An 18441-nucleotide genomic window follows, 5' to 3' on the forward strand; every position below is an offset into this window, starting at 1 on the left:
GCAGAGCATTATTTTTGATTACAGTTTTTACACTTCCTGCAATATTTTCTCCACTCCATGTGTTCTTAAAGTCTTCATTTTCTCTTATTATGGGTTTCTAATAATATCATTACTTAGGCACAGTGTCTCTATGATCTTTTAAAGATGCTCTGTTGTTGAAGGTATAGCAATAAACCGTAGTAACTGATCTCTTCTTATCTTCTCCTGCCGACAAATTGTCCTATTCCCTTTCTACAAATTGTGGTTTGTTTTAATCCAGTGTTTCTCTCCAGATGGAAGAGTATGCAGGGAACTGAGTGTCTAAAATAGTAGAAATTTTATATTGTTCTACAGTATTGCCCAGTAGGCTGAAAGACTTAACCAAATCCATGTAACTACAATAATTGTTTCACACAATAAGTGTGAAATCTTATACACAATGCACAAAAAATTGCATCCAGTTTTCATATAAAACCTGCCCACAATCAACTACAAGTAAGACATGTTTGTGATTTTAAGGGAGCCTCTGCTCAGACATGGAAACCCACTTAGGGAAGTCACTATCAGCCTAAAGAGGAAGGCAATGGCAAACTTTCTTTCAGTGAATCTCATCAAGAAAATTCCTTCATAGGGTCACCATAAGTTGGAGTCAACCTGAGCACACTTAACAGCGATAATTATATTTTAAATAGAGAACCATATTCTATGACTGCTTCTGCTGTCTTTCTTCATCTCAGCAAGCCCAGCACTGCTATACTGTAGATGTGATCTTTGGATCCTAATCTACAAACCTTTCCAATCATTATTTGTCTTCAAGTTGACTTTGATTTGCAACAATCATATCAATGAGAGATTTCCAAGAACCCTGGTTATTCACCGTCCTGCTCAGTTTTTCCAAACTCAGGGTTGAGTCTTCCTTGTTTGAATAAATCCATCTGTAATGTGGTCTTCCTCTTTTTCTACTGCCTTCTACATTCCCAAGCATTATCATCTTTTCCAATGAGTCATGTAGTCTCATGATATGTCCAAAGCATGATAGTCAGTTTAATCATTTTGGCTCCTAGTGACAGTTCAGACTTGATTTGCTTTATCAACTATTCACTTGTCTTTTTAGCAGTCTGCAGTATCTGTAGAACTCTCTTCCAGCACTACATTTCAGTTGAGATGATTTTCTTCCTGCTAGCTTTTTTCACCATCCAGTTTTCACACTCATACATAGAAATTCCTCTTCTACCCTTTGAAAACAAAATGTGAACTATATGACACTAGCTCTCTCAATCCCTGCCCTTTTCTCTGCAGGGTTTTTAAAAATGCCCTCACCTGATGAAGAAGCTTGTAGCCTTCAAAAACTAGCACCGAGATATGAAGGCATGTAGGTCACTTAAAAAAGGTGTTACCACAATATGAACTCAAGTATGTATACATTACTTCTTAGTCTCTCTGGCTACAAAAATGATTGTATTTATTTAGATTTTAAAAGTTATGCGCTGCAAGAAATCCAACATATGATACATGGATTACATGACGTCTTTAAACACATCCACTTTTTGGAGGACAGGGGGTAGTACCTGAAATTCCACAAGAAAACTACAGGAGTTGCAGGAAGAGAGTATTTCATTCAGATTTCAAAAATCTAGGATAGAAGCATATGAGTGCCACTTAGAAAACAACAATTACTGTTAAGGGAAATACAGCTATAATTAAACACTTTAAGATACGATTAACATTTGCCTTTAAAATAAATAGGATTTCTTCTTGTTGTTTGTTGCAGTCAGGTTGGCTTTAGTTATGGTAACCCTACAAATGACTGACTCTAAGACACCCTGTTACCAATAACCTAGCTCAGGTTCTGCAGAGTCAGGGCTGTGGCTTCCTTGATTGAGTCTATCCATATCTGTAATGTGGTTTTTCTCTTTTTTTGCTGGATTCTATTTTGCTCAGCGTCATCTTTTCCACATCTTCTCATGACATGGCCAAAGTACAACAGTCTAATTTTAGTCATCTTGGCTTCCAGTGAGAGTTCTGGCTTGATTTGCTGTAGGACCATTTTATTTGAGCTTTTGGCAGTCCATTGTTTCTGCAGAACTCTTCTCCAGCATACATTTCAAATGAATTGATTTTTCTTCCTGTCAGCTTTCTTCATTTCCAGCTTTCACAGTCATATATAGAAATCAGAAATACAATAGCATGGATGAGCCTGACATTGGTATTCAAGAAAATAAAATAATTTCCCCAGTTCTAATTAATAGGCTTATGTACATTTTTTCAAAGCAGCTTATGAGAAACTGTAAGAAATTATGTGCTTGTGACTTATTCTTTCTTTGTTTTTAATAGACCTGCTAGCTGCTGTCTTGCTGGCTTCTTCTCTGATGACAACTATCACGGGACACTGCTAGAGAACAGAGTCAGCCTGTGACGGGGCCAGGTAACACTTGCATATTCATCTAAGTATTCAAAGGGAAAAGTTTTCCTCAAATGCCTCTCCCCAATTACTATCTCTCTTGCTCCAAGTTGGTGGTGTTTTAAGTAATAAAAAATAAATGCAAATTGAAAAAGCTTTGCTTTGCATGGTTGAATGCTCCAACTATTCAGAGAGCAGCATTATCCTACCTCATATGTGAACATGCATAAATGCTGTTCTGCAGGTGAGCCCTCACTTAACTTGATTAATTTTAGGTTATATTGAATAATACATTTAAAATCTGTTTTTGATAATACAATTCCCTGGCAAGTGATATCTTGGAATAAGTTCAATTAAGTGAGCAAACGTAACCATAGAAGGTCACACTATATATTTGAATCTAATCTTCTAGTATAGAAAAACTCTTTCATTACAGAAACCATAACTGATGCCCCAGTTTATTATAAAGAATTGCTTGCACTAGATTTTCTTAGGTATGACTGTTAATCACTCTGGTGAAAGAGAGTGGAGTGGTGGAGCTCTAAGAGGACATCTGCATGAGAACATTTCACATTCTTGCCTGTCCATAAGAAGATGCAGAAAAACTGAAAGAATGTGATATGAAAAAACAGCAGGTAGACTTGTGTCCCCAACAGTTAGCTGCGTCCGTGGTGGCCATAGCTTGGGAAACCTGCTCATGTAGATTGAATATAGATGACTTGTGAGGAAAAATAATTTCAAAATAACCTATTTGCATACACACTATGGCAGAACTTGGACTTTTCATTTGGATTACAACTCCCAAACTCCCCCAAGTCAATCTTATTGGAGGATTCTGGGACTGCTAGTTGAAAACGAAAAGAGATTATTGCATTGAATTTAAAGCGACATATCCCTCACGGGATAAAGTAGCATTTAATTTTCAAAGTGGGTGTTATCGTACACAGCTGCAGCCATATGTACAACCTGTATGCAGCCTGGATCCCAACTGGGTTTATCCAGCGGTTTTTCAAAAATGGGAACTTGCCATTTTCAAAAAACTGCAGGATAAGTGTGGCTGCGATCTGGGCTGCATACGGGTTGTACTCATCCATCCACAGCTGAGTGCAAGAACACCCACTTTTAAAATTAAGCGTGACTTTATCCTGTCAGGGATAAGTCGCTTTAAATTCAATGCAATACTCTCCTTAATCTGGATCCAACCTCTTCTGTACAATTGCTCACATTCATGAAATAAGAAGAAACTTTTCTTCCAAATTTATAATTGCAGATCATATAAATAAATCCTATTATTATTATTATTATTATTATTATTATTATTATATCCACGGCTAGATTAGTTTTTAAAGGGGATTTCATACTGAACATTTAAGTTGTAAGCCTCAGAATCTGATTTTGTAATGGTTGTTCAGTCCAATTTCACCTTGTCTGCTGCTGGTACAAGGGAATATTGTGCCAAACCCACCATTCTGCAAACAGACTCCAGTCACCTAATAGGAGTTTCCTTCTCTTTCTATAATATAGCTATTAGTTCCTTCTTCCTGTCTTTATCTGCTCTGGGTGCCCACTCAGTCCTACAGAGGGATCTTGGAGGAACAAGCAGGGAGTTGCAGGGGAAAGAGATTTGTTCTTCCTTCACTGTCCCTTCCACTGTTGGATACTACTTGGTACAACACACAGTTCTCCTTCTTGTGAACATAGAAGGGTATTTCCTTCTTTTTCATGACTGTGATGAATGTGAATAATATTTCACTATTCTGACTCTTTCATTATGGAGGTAACTTTTCCCAAAGTCTCTTTTTTTCCCTTCTCTGGGCTGATGAGTTTTTACAAAGCCATTGAAGGAAAGAGAGAAAGTGTCTGAGAAACAAACAAGCAAATAAAACAACAAGAACAACAAAACAAATGGAACGTCAGTCCTCATAAGAGCAACTGGGTAGTATGTAGAAGAATAAAGATCAATACAATATATTCCCTCCATAAATATAGGGAAAGGCTGAGGGCAGGGAACCGTCCAATTAAAAAGATTGTATGTACAGCGCTGTGTAAATTTACAGCACTTTATAAATAAAGGTTAATAATAATAATAATGGGTAATTTTGTCAATGATTTGGTACTGTAGGATACAAAGTGCTTCACCTCATTTATTTTCATGTCAACATTGTGAGGTAAGATAATAGAGAATTAATTTAAATAATAGAGAGGTTTTGAGAAAGTAGAGATAAATTATTTAATTTGAATCTTAAAGACACACCAATAATAGCTTTCATCTCTTTTTAAAATTCTTTTTATTAAATTATTTTCAAAAGTACTGAAACACGTTTCCATCCAATACAAAATTACATTACGTGTGTTATTGAAAGATTCCGTTCATCTAAGACTGATGAAGCAAGTCAATGTTTTCCTTTGTAGATTACTGACCAGTTTATTGCTTTGGATAATCTGTAAAGTCTTAACAGGGCATATAGTCTTGTTGCAATTTTACAGTAGTTACCTAACACAATCTTGCCTTAATAATAAGTAAAGGAAAACTGACTTCCTAATATCTTTGAGATTATTAGCATATTTGTTCATAATTATCAAAGGCAGTTATCAAATTATCAAAGCTAATACATCTACTTATTTATGAACACAGGGCATGAAATGGTGGGCAGAGAATGAGAGTGAGAGAGCGAGAGAGAGAATATCTTTGGCTTAGTCAGTCAGTGAGCTATCCACAAATCTGTGGATAAGGAGGGCCAACTGTATTGGCACATGGGATAATGATTCTTAACAGGAAAACTGCACATGGAAAAGGAAACAATTCTCTTCTCTTCCAGTATGGAATTTAAAAAAAATAAGTTCCCATGGTGCCAGTAGGAACTGCCCCTTTGCTGTGCTATGTTGATGTGTACATGCCTTCAAGTACTCTACTGACTTATGACAGCCCCATGATTTCATAGGATTTTCTTAAGCAAGGAATACTCAGAGGTGGTTTTGTCAGTTCCTTCCTCTAAAATATAGCCTCCAGAACCTGATATTCACTGGCAGTCTTCCATCTAAGTACTAACTTTGGCTGATCCTGCTTAGCTATCAGTCCTAGGATGATCAGTGGCAAGAGGTGATGGGACTTGTAGTCCAATAATATCTGGAGGGTGGAAAATTATTCACTCCAGCAATAGCACATATAAAACACCAGCTAATCTTTATATATCCGGATTGGCACATATGGGAACTAGGAGACTCAACAGACAAGCGGCTCTGTGCTGCCCATTTTTACCCCGCATCGTTGCTGCAGCAACCAAATGGCGCAGCAAGGGTACACTCCCTCTCAGGAGCAAAAAAAAAAAAAAAAGCTGCTGAAAGCAGCCTCCTGGAAGGAGCGCAATTGGTGCACTCATGCCCCTTATTATTTTATTATTATTAACCTTTATTTATGAAGCGCTGTAAATTTACACAGCGCTGTACATACAATCTTTTTAGTTAGACGGTTCCCTGCCCTCAGGCTTACAATCTAAAAAGACATGACACAGAAGGAGAAGGGAGTGGTGACGGGAAAGGGTAAGAGGTCCAGCAGTTCCTCTCAACCTCCGAGGCCTGGACCAAGGCAGATGGACTGAAGGGAGGGCTTGGCTTCAAAATGTTTTTATGTACAGTGCTGTGCAAATCTACAGCGTTATATAAATAAAGAATAATAATAATAATATAGTGTTTGATTGCTTCACTTCTAGCCAGCGCAGTTTGGGCACTGTGCCATGCTCACGCCATCATGGCGCCACCCATGTAGATGGAGGTGAGCAATGATGGCAGCCTCCTCGTGGACTAGGGCTGCTGGGCATGTAAATGCCCAGCCTCATCTAGCCCTAGTTTGCCGGGAGGACTAATCACCCGTCTGTACCAGGCCTAGGATCACATTTGCAGACATTTCTAGGGGTACAAGAACTCCAGCACAAAACTGTACTGTTGGAGAATTAGTGTCTCTTATGGTTTAACACTGCGTCTGACTAGAGAAAGTTACATTTTACTCAAACATGTAATTTACTAGGAAGGTGGGAAATCACAGTCAAGCAAGGCGAAAGTACTGGGAATTAGAATGCTTTGTTTTCTAAACACTATATTATTATTATTATTATTCTTTATTTATATAATGCTGTAGATTTGCACAGCACTGTACATAAAAACAACAAATATAAAAGAGTAAACCTGCCTATGGCGTACAATCTAAAAAATGATAGGATAATACAAATAAAACACATAGCAATACAGGAAATGGTTCAATAAAACAGGCAACAAAAAGAACATCAGATTGCAAGTGACAATCACGCAATGTCTGGGAACGCTTCTCTGAACAGGATGGTCTTCAACTCCGCTTTGAAGCTGGTTAAAGAAGTGATGGCTCTTGCTCACGAGGGAAGAAGGTTTCAGGAGTGAGGGGCAGCAAGTGAAAAGGGGCGAATCCTAGATGGGGCAGAGGAAATCCTGGGCTGGGACTGCTGACTTTGACTACCAGAACGGAGGGCCCGAGTATAATAGAAAATCATTCGGAATACTTGATAAAGGAGGGTTTTTAACATCACTGAATATTATTATTATTCTGTACCCTTTCTCTTTGTACAACAGTTGACAAAAAAACAAAACAAACAAACAAACAAAACCCCAACAACAAAAAAACACAACCCCCCCCCTACAGTGGCTATTCATAGTATACTCCAAACACCGCTTTTGGGGGTTTTAGGGAAATTAATCCTGGGTTTAAAAGTTAAAGACTTTGGCCTGTTACAGGCCTGTTACAGACTGCCAAAATAAAGCTGCTTCGGATCTCTTTGGAGGTATGCTGTTTAAATGATGCATGCATCCTAAGAATCCGGAAGCTGCACCAAAGCTGCACTCCAGTGCTTAGGAATGGAGTGTGGCTTTGGCGCAACCTCCGGACTCTTAGGACCCATGCATAATTTAAATAGCATACCTCCAAAGAGACCCGAAGCAGCTTTATTTGGGCAGTCTGTAAAAGGCCACAGACAGCCAAAATAAAACTGCTTTGAGTCACAGTGGAGGTATGGTGTTTCAATGATGCATGTGTCCTAAGAGTCCAGAGGTCGCACCAAAGCCACGTTCCAGCCCTAAGGACTGGAGCGTGGCTTTGGTGTGGCTTCTGGACTCTTAGGACGCATGCATCATTGAAACACTATACCTCCACTGTGACTCGAAGCAGCTTTATTTTGGCTGTCTATAACAGGCCTTTGAGCCTTCAGTGGGAAAATAATTGTATAGTATTTGTTGGTATATTTGCTGATATTTATTGGAAGTCAAAATCAGCCAAAAATTCAAGGTCCAGCAAATTCCTCACTTGCCTGGCAGATAATTTCATTGTCCAGAAAGCGGAAGAGGCAACAAGGGGATCAGCTATATTAGATATGATCCTAACACAGGAATGATCTTGTTAATAGTGGGATCCTTAGGCGAGAGTGATCATGTTCTCCTGGAGTTTGTTATACAGTGGAAAGGAGAAGCTAGGCATAGTCAGACACGCATTCTAGACTTTAGGAAAGCTGATTTCAGTAAACTTAGGGGAAAACTGAGTGTGATTTTGAGGTCAGAAATAGTAAAGGAGAAGGGAATTCAGGACAGATTAGAGTTTCTCAAAAGGCAGATAATGAAGTCGCAATTTCAAACAATTCCAGTGAGGAGGAATAATGGGAAGTATCTCAGTAAACCAGGATGGATGACTAAAGAACTTTCAACTGAACTAAGTTTTAAAAGGGACATGTATAAGAAATGGAAAAAGAGGAATTCAAACAAATAGCTAGCACAGGGGAAAGTCAGAAAAGCTAAAGTGCAGAATGAGCTCAGGCTTGCTAGAGAGGTTAAGAACAATAAAAAGGGCTTTTTTGGTTGTGTGCAGAAGGAAGAAGGAAATGGTAGGGCTATTGCATGTAGAAGATGATGAAATGCTAACAGGGGACAGAGAAAAGGCAGAACTACTCAACACCTTCTTTGCCTCAGTCTCATCACAAAATTAAAAAGGTGCTTAGCTGGAGGGAAATGGAGCAGTGGATGCAGTAGGGGAAATGCAGCATAGACCAGGTAGGCAGCATAGACCAGCATAGACCAAAGGTAAAGAGGTAGCACAACAATATTGCTCAATCTAAATGAATTCAGGTCTCCAGGGCCAGATGGACTACATCCAACAGTATTTAAAGAACTGGTAGATGTAATCTCAGAGCCATTGGCAATAATCTTTGAGAATTCCTGAAAAACGGAAGTCCTAGGGAGCAGGTAAATGTCCTCATCTTCACCCCCCCAAAAAAAAAATCAGGGGGGGGGAGGACCCAAACAATTACCACCCAGTCAACCTGACTTGAATATCAAGAAAAGTTCTAGAGTAAAACATTTAAACAGACGGTCTGTAAGCATGTAGAAAGGAATGCCATAATCACTAAAAGTCAACATGGGTTTCTCAAAAACAAGTCATGCCAGAATAATCTGATCTCTCTGTCTCTCTCTCCCTTTCTCCCCCAAATTACCAGTTTGGTATATGAAGGGAATGCTCTGAATGCAGGGTATCTTGATTTCAGGAAGGCCTTTGACAAAATCCTTCATAATAGTCTTGCAAACAAGTTAGTAAAATATAGACTAGAAAATGCAACTGTTAGGTGGATTTGTAATTGGTTGACTGTCTGAATCCAAAGGGTGCTCAGCAATGGCTTCTCTTCATCCTGGAGAGAAGTGACTAGTGGGGTGCCACAGGGTTCTGTCCTGGGCCTAGTGCTATTTAACATCTTTATCAACGTCTGATAAAAGAATAGAGAGCATACTTATCAAATTTGCAAATGACACCAAATACCCCAAAGGACAGGATCAAAATTCAAAATGACCTTAATAGATTAGAAAGCTAGGCCAAATGAATTTCAACACAAAGAAATATAAGGTACTGCACTTAGGCAGGAAAAAAAATGGAATGCACAGATAGATGTAACATGGGGAACTGTTGGCTTAACAAGACTATGTGTGAAAGTGATCCAAGAGTCCTAGTAGACTACAAGTTGAACATGAGTCAACTGTGTGATGTGGCAAGGCCAATGCAATTCTAGGTTGCATCTAGTCTAGATCAAGGGAAGTCATAGTACCACTTTATTCTGCTTTGGTCAGGCCTCACCTGAAATACTGTGTCATGTTCTGGGTACCACAGTTCAAAAAGGATGTTGAGAAGCTGGACCATGTCCAGGGAAGGGTGACTAAAATGGTGAAAGGTGTGGAAACCATGCCCTATGTGGAGCGACTTAGGGAGCTGGGTATGTTTAGCCTGGAGAAGAGAAAGTTAAGAGGTAATATGATAGCCCTGTTTAAACATTTGAAAGGATGTCATACTGAAGATGGAGGACGTTTGTTTTCTACAGTTGCAGAGAATAGGATGCAGAGCAATGGATGCTAACTACAGGAAAAGAGTTTCTACCTAAACATTAGGAAGAACTTCCCACAGTAAGGGCTGTTTGACAGTGGAATACATTACCTTGGAATGTCGTGGAGTCTACTTCTTTGGAGGTTTTTAAACAGAGCCTGGAAGGCCATCTGTTGGGTGTCCTTTGATTGTGTGTTCCTGAATGGCAGGGAGTTGGACTGAATGGCCTTTGCGATTTCTTCCATGTCTATGATTCTATGATTCTAGTCTATGACTCAGTCTGTGGACTTAAACCTACAGACAACTCAGTGCTCATAGGTTGCAACTCATGTTGTGGAGTCTTTTCAAGTAGTGTTTCTGAGATAAGTGGTTGCAGGATTCTGACCTAAGCATGTGATGCTACACTCTTTTCTGGGCCGAGGAGAAGTGGCATTTTGCCGCTTCTCCGTGGCCTGGAAAAATGCTGGATTGGGGCTGCAGGGCTGCTGGTGAGGCTTCCCTGGCCTCAATCCAGCATGAAAAGGAACGGGTGGTCTGTACTGGGCCTTTATTAGCTTTGGTTGGTGCAACAGAAATAGTAGTTTTTGGACTGGAGTAGCTTGACAGTGGTAGTCCAGGCACTAGTGAACTCAAGAATGGACTACTAAAGTACACGGGCGCACTGTACACTCTGTTCCCTTGGGGCCTGATATGGAAACTACAAATGGTTCTGAATGCAGCTTTGAGGCTGAGTGGAACATTTTTTTCCACAGCATGTAATGCCATTCCCAAAAGAACACCTTTTCTGCCAATATGCTATTGGCTCAACTTTGCAGATTTACTATTGGCATATAAAGCCTAGAAAGATACATTCTGCCTCAGGTGACTCGTTACAGTAGTCCTTAGGTCCACATGTTTGCTGGTGCCTCATAAGATCTGCCTAAAGAGTTTCCAAGAACTGAGGTGTAAAATAAATAAATAAATAAATAAATAGTTAGTTAGTTAGTTAGTTAGTAAGTAGTATGGTTTTTGCTTTATGGAATTCCCTCCCCATTAATTTTAGCCTGGCATCAATTGTTTTGCTCACAATGTATTAATTCACTGAGGCTTTCACTGCAGTGTCAACCAACTATGTATGCTAGCTTTGCTGTCCATGTGATTTTTAAAATTGCTGTTCTGTATTTTTATTGATGTGATTTCAATGTTGTATGCTGCTGTACATTTTTGTTTTCAATGATATATAGATTTGTACATATAAATGAACCCAAAAGTAAGAATGTGTAGGATTTGATTTGCAGATGCATGGGTCTGCAGGAGCTTTCTTCAGGTGCCCTGGTGAGTCTGGGGAGCCCTGCGTAACCTAGGTGTATACACCATGGTATAGTAATGCATGGGTGAAGCAGAGAAAATGTTAAGGCAAACTCAGATAAGATGGGCCTGTCGACAAGCCAACAGCAAGAAAACTCCATTTTTTCCTAATAGCAAAAAGCAAATCTAATTACAGTAAGAGGCTTTCATGTAGACTGGACTTTGCCTGTTATGTAATGTTGTTTAAAAGATGTTTCTTTTCAGGTCCAGTGGTCATTTTGTAGTCTACATCTTTAGCTGGAGTCTAAGGTTGTGCAGAAGATGAAACCCCATCTGGCACTTCCCCCATCCAAGCTCTGGTGGGTTAGAATCTTTAATAAGTACAACTGAAAAAACTCGTGTAAATAGTCCATGTGGCTACTATGGCTAGAAAGCAAGGCTACATACACTGCAGAATTGTGCAGTTTGGCACTGCTTTAACTGCCATGATTCAGTGCCATGGATTTGTTGGATTTGTAGTTTTGTGAGAGATTTTGCCTTCTCTGTCTGCCACAGCAGACTACAGATCGCAGTTAAGGCAGTGTCAAACTGCATTACTTTTTCAGTGTGGTAGCAGCCCAAGACTACAGTAATGTCTTCCAGTAGTACAAGAGCACTTCTAGATCCAACCTCTTGGCCTGCCCAAAAATCTGCTTCCAGAGTGTTTCCTGGGCCTCCACAGAAGATTTTTGAAGTGACTAGGGGAGGGGGCTGCGACAGGAATGAAAGGGAATGGACTTTTTCTATGTACTGCTAGGTGCTGTTCTATCAGCTGAATAACATGAGAATCAGCCCTGTCTCTTGCCATATACTGGCACATATGCATGCAGTGCTACTGTACTAATGATCTCTGGTTAGCATGGATGTGTTGCTAGTGTGTGTTCCAACTAAAACTGAGCATAATAAAGAACAAGTTAATAGACACAGTAGCTATGCAGAATGCTGGGCCTAAGTGTATATTTCTATGGTTTGCCCTCCATTTACAATATATATAGTATTAAAAAATTCCTCCTGAAACCTCTCTGTAAGAAGCTGCTGCTGATTTGAGCATGCCAAGTTACTGTTGGAGAAGTTTTTCTCCAAGTGGAGCAAACTGCTAGAGAAACAACTAATTAATGCCTGCCCCTTTATAGCTACGTAATGCAATGCATAACTAAAAGTCCTGTTAAATTAATTAATGATTTCAATTATGAACTTTTCCCCAAAATGTTATGATTCATATCAGGCTGATGATGCAGTGACCTGGGAGTGTGAAATTTGAGCTGTGCGCAGAATTGCCAGTTAATTGATTCACAAATTATTTAAAGTTTGTTGCACCCAAGGGAGTGCTCACATCCATGGCAGCTACTTCTTAGAAGGTACAAACTCTCACTCCTTTTTAAGACTGACAAGCTAACAAGCAGGATTTTACTACGGCTAATAACAATATTGGTGGTTTCAAGTGCTCTGCTATTGTGATGGCTGAAAGATTACTTTAGTATCATGTTTCAGCAGTATGTGTGCTTTTATACTACATATAACAAACTTTATATGGGTCAGCGGGAAAAGGTGAATATCAAGAAGAATATCACATGCCTCTTTTGAAGCCAGTGATTTTCACAAGTTTGGCTGGCCTTCTTACTGTTCCCCTTTCTGTCCTTGATTATAATATCTGTTTGCTTTGCAATGTCTTGTTCATTGCTGAAGGAAATGAAGGTCAATGTTACTGCAATTGCCATAACTGAAGAGTATTTCATATAACGCTGCTCTTAACTTGCAATTTCATTGTTCAGATTATCAGTAATTATGGTAGCCTACCTACTGAAATTTAGAGCACTCAGGCTCAGTGTCTCATAGTCTTTTATGCTTCCATGAGTGCAGAATTTTAAGACTTTTGCCTTGCTACTTCTACAGTATTACTAGAACAAATAATATTGTTCCATGTCATTGCATCCAATTTTAATATTTTAATCTATAACATGGGCAACAAAAGCATGAAGCATACACAGAATAAAAGAGAAGCAAGTATTAAAGGGTGTTAGGGTACTGTTAATATTTTATAATGCTTTATTAAAATTTTATTAACACTATTAAAATGCACTTGAGTTGACTTTAGCATTGTATAATCTGACCATTAGGAGAAATCCCTTTGTGAGTGCCACTGTTTTACTGAGGCAGGAGAAAAAAGACTGCACAAACCCAAATTTCAAGAGACTTCTAGTCACTTAGCATTATACCTGTAGGCTAGGATGCATTTTGCTTGCTGAGTATCATTCTCTGAACCATTGTCTGAGAATTTTAACCTGCCAGATTTCTGAGTTTCCTGGAGTCCCGAAACTGTTCTCCACAGCACCACCCCCAGATTATTATTATTATTTTCCATCTTGAAGTTTAAATAATTTTTTCTTACAGATTGGTCATCCTATTAGTGTTTATCTGGCTGCACCCACACTGCAGGAATAAACTAGTTTGACGCCATTTTAACTATCATGGCTCAATGCAATGGAATTCTGGGAACTTTAGTGTGTTGTGGCACCAGAGCTTCATATTTAAGTGCTCAGGTCCATCTCCACTACACAGCTATAGCAGTCTAAAATCACTTCAGTTGCCCTGGCTCCACCCTATGGAATCCTGGGGTTTGTTTGGAGGGCAATGGAAGGCTCCTGGATATGTCTTCTGAGGTTTTTTTAGCTATCCCCTTTGGTTGGAAAACAGGGTTGCAAGTACCACATGGTCTGTCTTGACTAGCCTGCTGCTCTAGTCTTGCTGTCTTGACTAGTCTGCTGCCATGATCTATCTTGACTAGCCTGCTGAAAGTGGGGGTGAACAAATGCTGTTCTACCACCAGCATTGAAGCAAGATTGAACTGGGTGTCCAGTCAGTTTCTGCATGAATGAGGTGGAGGCTGCCATCTTGTCTTTCACCTCAGGGAAAATAAGCAAAATGCCTGACTTGATTTCAAGATTGCATCCTTTCAGGACCTGAGCCTTCTGAGACCTGGTGACCAAGGCTGAACTTTCAGCGAGATAGCCAACTGTCCTTTACTTTGTTCAAATAAATGTGTTAGGAGCTAGTATAAATTATTTCAATTAAAAGCTCTCTTGTCCCCCAAGGATCTTGTTAAATATGAAGTTGCTCATTGGCTGATAAGGATAATGTTACCAGTGTGTATTTGTGGGACATCAGGAATGGGATATTCTGCAGAGCTAGAAAAGTTCCTTTTAAGAAGAATGCATATAACAATATGCTGAAGACACCTATGACTGAACAGTGGTAGGATGGTGCTCTGAAAGGGTTTCAGTATGTCATTGCATTCATTCTTTTCAAAAGGGGCTTTCCAAATTCTGGAATAGTATCACTTTTCATAGCTCATTTTTGTGATGCAGTCAATCATGAGATTATATAATTTACAATAACAGCAGCAGCAACAAAAATGGTAATATGTATGTGTGAGTGATGCTGAAGGTGGTGAATGCTACATGGTGCTGGTGCATGACCACAGATATATGCAAGGAAGAAATCTAAAGAGAGTGTCTGCTTTCTAAAAAACGCACCCATTCAAATACCAACCGACTGCTTCTGTTTTTCTAAAATTAAGGAGCCTATAATCTCAGCAGCATTAACAAGTGCTGTCATTCAGATACACAGTGTCTGGCTGATTTAAATAAAATGAAATGAAGATAGTTGTTTCTGGTCCCTTGGCTTCACTCATTGCCATAAACATATGCTCTGCGTCCTGCTTCTTTCCATCTTATTTATGACTTTAATTTGTTGTGTGGGCTGTGCTAGAAATTAAATTTAATACAATTCTCCAAGGGACCCTGTCATATAATAACATGGTAATTTCTGTGTATCCTTTTGAAAAATGAGGAAATTAATTCTTCCTGACATGTTCTAATTATTCCAGTGTGAACGGAAAATCCGTTTTTCCCAACCCCTGAAGTGTGATAGGCAAATGGCTGCTGTTCAAAGCAGAGGTGCTAATGCTGACCAGCAGTGCGTTTAATTTGAAACATGAGCAGACACCTTTCAACACACCTTTGTAATGTTAGAGTACTTTACAGAAATTAATTCACTACTTATTTGGCAGCTTAGCCCGGGGGTTACAGTTTTTATTCATCAGTACTAGGGCCCTGTTAGCACAATGTTTCTCACTTCCTGTGGTGCTTTTGTACTTACATGGCAACATACAGATGAAAAAACACACAACAGAGTATTTTTCAAAGGGGATGGACAAGTTATAATAGCATTATAAAGACCCATTGCAAGTTGGGAAGGAAGTGGCTGCAAGGTCTTTAAAACTATCTAAATAGCAAACTTGCTTAGTAATTTTAGGTGAAAAAGTCAGAGAGGAATTGTTGCTTTCCTATTTTATTTGAATGAGTTTTGATACCTAGGGATATTTCAACCAGAACTTAGAAAATTTACTTTGTCCACTAAAATTTCCAGACTCCCTCAGCCAGCCTGACCAGTTGAGGATACTAGGAACTAGTCTAAAAAGTAACTTTTTCCAAGCTTTGATCTCAATGCAGAAAATGTTATTTATTAAATTACTCAAATCAATAACTACCAAATAGTTATTTTTTAAAATGAAAATAATTTACATTGTTAAGTTCTTCATATAATTATGTTACTTGGGACATTTACATTTTGATATGCCTCTGTACTCAGGCTGCAAGACAGAATAACATGGAGACACACTAATGCGTTCATGGGTACAGCCATTTTCATGATGACAACTGCAAATTTATAAATCAATGCAATCATGCTGTAACGTATTGTAGGACAGCCTTGTATGTCTTGGATTCATGTTAGGTTTCTCCAGTCTCTGATTTCCCTTGTATATGTGAACTTGTTCCATGAGGTTAATAGTACATATACAGTGGGCCCTCTTTATCCATGGCGTATCTGTTCCAGACCACCCCACCCCTCGTGCATACCAAAATCAGTGTATGCTCAAGTCCCATAGCACTCAATGGTGGTGCAGCCACATGGCTGTGCCATCATTGAGGACAATGGCACTTTGCCCTCACCCCCTCCCTGATGCCAGCCTCGCCGTTTTCACTGCTGCAGGCAGCAGGGGAATACCTCTTCTTCCCCCTCTTCTCCTCTTCCTCTTCTTCCCCTGTTGCCACTGCTGCGGCTCTTTCTCCTCCCCCTCCTTCACTTCCCTCACCTCCTCCATCTTCCTCCGCCTTCCTCCTCCTCCTCTTCCCCACATCCTCCACTTTCTCCTGCTTCTCTTACCCCTTCCATCATGTTTGCCACCTCTTGTCCTCCTTTTCCTTCCTTCCCTCCTCCTCCTCCTCCTCCTCCTCCTCCTCCTCCTCATCTCTGCTCTCCCTCCTCCTCTTCCTCACATCCTATACTTTCTCCTCTTCCTCTTACCCCTCTCTGTTGCACTGCCACCACTCATCCTCCTTTTCTTCCTCCTCCTCGTCCTCATCCCTGCGACGACTTCTTCTTCTTCCTCTTCCTCTTCCTCTTCCAATGCCACCCTCTAGACATCTGTGTATGCTCAAATTCGTGCATGGCAAGTCCGTGCATACGGAAGGCAAACTGTAGATTGTTTTCAGGTTCAGAAGCATCTCATCTGTAAAAAACAAAATCAGCTAATTTTGAACAGTTTTTCACAGTGGTAGTAGAACAGATGCAACTTTAGTGCTGAGTTATGCCAACAAATATGGAAAACAAAGCGGTGGCCAGCAGACTGGAAATGCTCGCTATACATACCAATTCACAAGAAAGGAGATACAACTATAGGACAATAGCACTTATCTCACAAGCAAGCAAAATAATGCTCAAAATACTGCAGCATGGACTCCAACCATAAATGGAGAGAGAAATTCCAGAGGTGCAAGCAGGATTCAGAAAAGGAAGGGGCACTAGGGGCCACATTGCAAACATGGGATGGCTAATGGAGAGCACCAAAGAATTCCAAAAAAGAATCAGTATGTGCTTCATAAAATACAGCAAAGTATTTGATTGTATAGATCATGAAAAACTGTGGAATGCACTCAAAGACATGAGGGTACCACTACTTCTGAAAGTCCTGATGAGATATCTGTACCAAGGACAAGAGGCCACCATCAGAACAGAATTTGGGGAAACAGAGTGGTTCCCAATAGACAAGAGGTCAGGCAAGGCTGCATCCTATCACCTTACTTGTTTCCTATATGCTGAAAACATCATAAGAAAACCAGAATTAGAATCAGAAAAAGGAAGAGTGAATATAGGAGGAAGCAACGTTAACAACTTAACATATGTGGACGACAATATTAGCAGAAAACATCCAGGAATTGGAACACTTAATAAGGAAGGTCAAAGATGATGCTGACCTGATGCTGAACATAAAGAAAACAAAAAATGACCACAAAAGAAATACACAAATTCAATCTAGACAATGAGGAAATCGAAATACTTTAAAAATTCCCATATCTAGGATCAAATATTGACCAGAATGGAGATTGAAGTCAAGAAATAAGAAGATTAAGAATGGGAAGGGCAGCTATGAAAGAACTGGAAAAGATACTGAAGAGCAAAGACATAATTGTTCAGGCCATTGTATTCCCAAATACCATGTATGAATATGAGAGCTGGACAGTGAAGGAAGCAGACAGAAAGAAAATAAACTCATTTGAAATGTGGTGCTGGAGAAGAGTACTTAGGATACCATGGACAGCCAAGAAGACAAATAAATCGGTTGCTGAACAGATCAGATCAGGGCTCTCCTTGGAAGTTAAGGGCCCGAACAGACAGGCCAAAATAAAGCTGCTTTGGGTCACTTTGGAGGTGTGCTGTTTAAATGACACACACATCTTAAGAAGATAGAAACTGTGCCAACGCCGCACTCCAGTCCTTAGGACTGGTGTGTGGCTTTGGTGTGGCTTCAGGCCTCTTTGGACGCATGCATCATTTAAATAGCATACCTCCAAAGTGACCTGAAGCAGCTTTATTTTGGCCTGCCTGTTCAGGCCCTAAGATGATCAAGTTGAGACTATCATACTTTGGCCACATAATGAGAAGGCATGGATCACTAGAAAAAACAATAATGCTAGGAAAGGTAGAGGGTAGAATAAAGAGAGGAAGACCACAAACCAGATGGATAGACTCAATCAGGGGGGTTGTGGACATAATAAATAATAATAATGAATAAAATTTTTATTTATATCCCGCCCTTCCAATGATCAGGGCGGCTTACATCAGAATTAAAACAACAATCAATACAGAAAAAGTTAAAATACAAATATAATACAGACAACCATTACAAAAAATAATAAACAAAAAGCCCCATAGCCCAACCTCTTGGCCACGGAAGAGGAGGGAGGCCCACAGGATATTTATTCGGGGAATGCCTGTTGGAACAGGAAGGTTTTTA

At 39.7% G+C, this 18441-nt stretch overlaps 1 protein-coding gene across 6 annotated transcripts in view; it reads left to right on the forward strand.

The window, feature by feature from the left end:
* Positions 1–18441, forward strand: part of SOX6 (SRY-box transcription factor 6) — a 581763-nt gene that overhangs the window by 121666 nt on the left and 441656 nt on the right. For all 6 annotated transcript variants that reach the window (XM_042446808.1, XM_042446810.1, XM_042446807.1 and 3 more), the window contains one exon: positions 2314–2404. The gene's annotated coding sequence lies outside the window, so the exon portion shown is untranslated. The remainder of the gene's footprint in view (positions 1–2313; positions 2405–18441) is intronic.

The sequence above is a fragment of the Sceloporus undulatus genome, chromosome 1 (assembly GCF_019175285.1).
Source record: "Sceloporus undulatus isolate JIND9_A2432 ecotype Alabama chromosome 1, SceUnd_v1.1, whole genome shotgun sequence".
NCBI lineage: Eukaryota > Metazoa > Chordata > Lepidosauria > Squamata > Phrynosomatidae > Sceloporus > Sceloporus undulatus.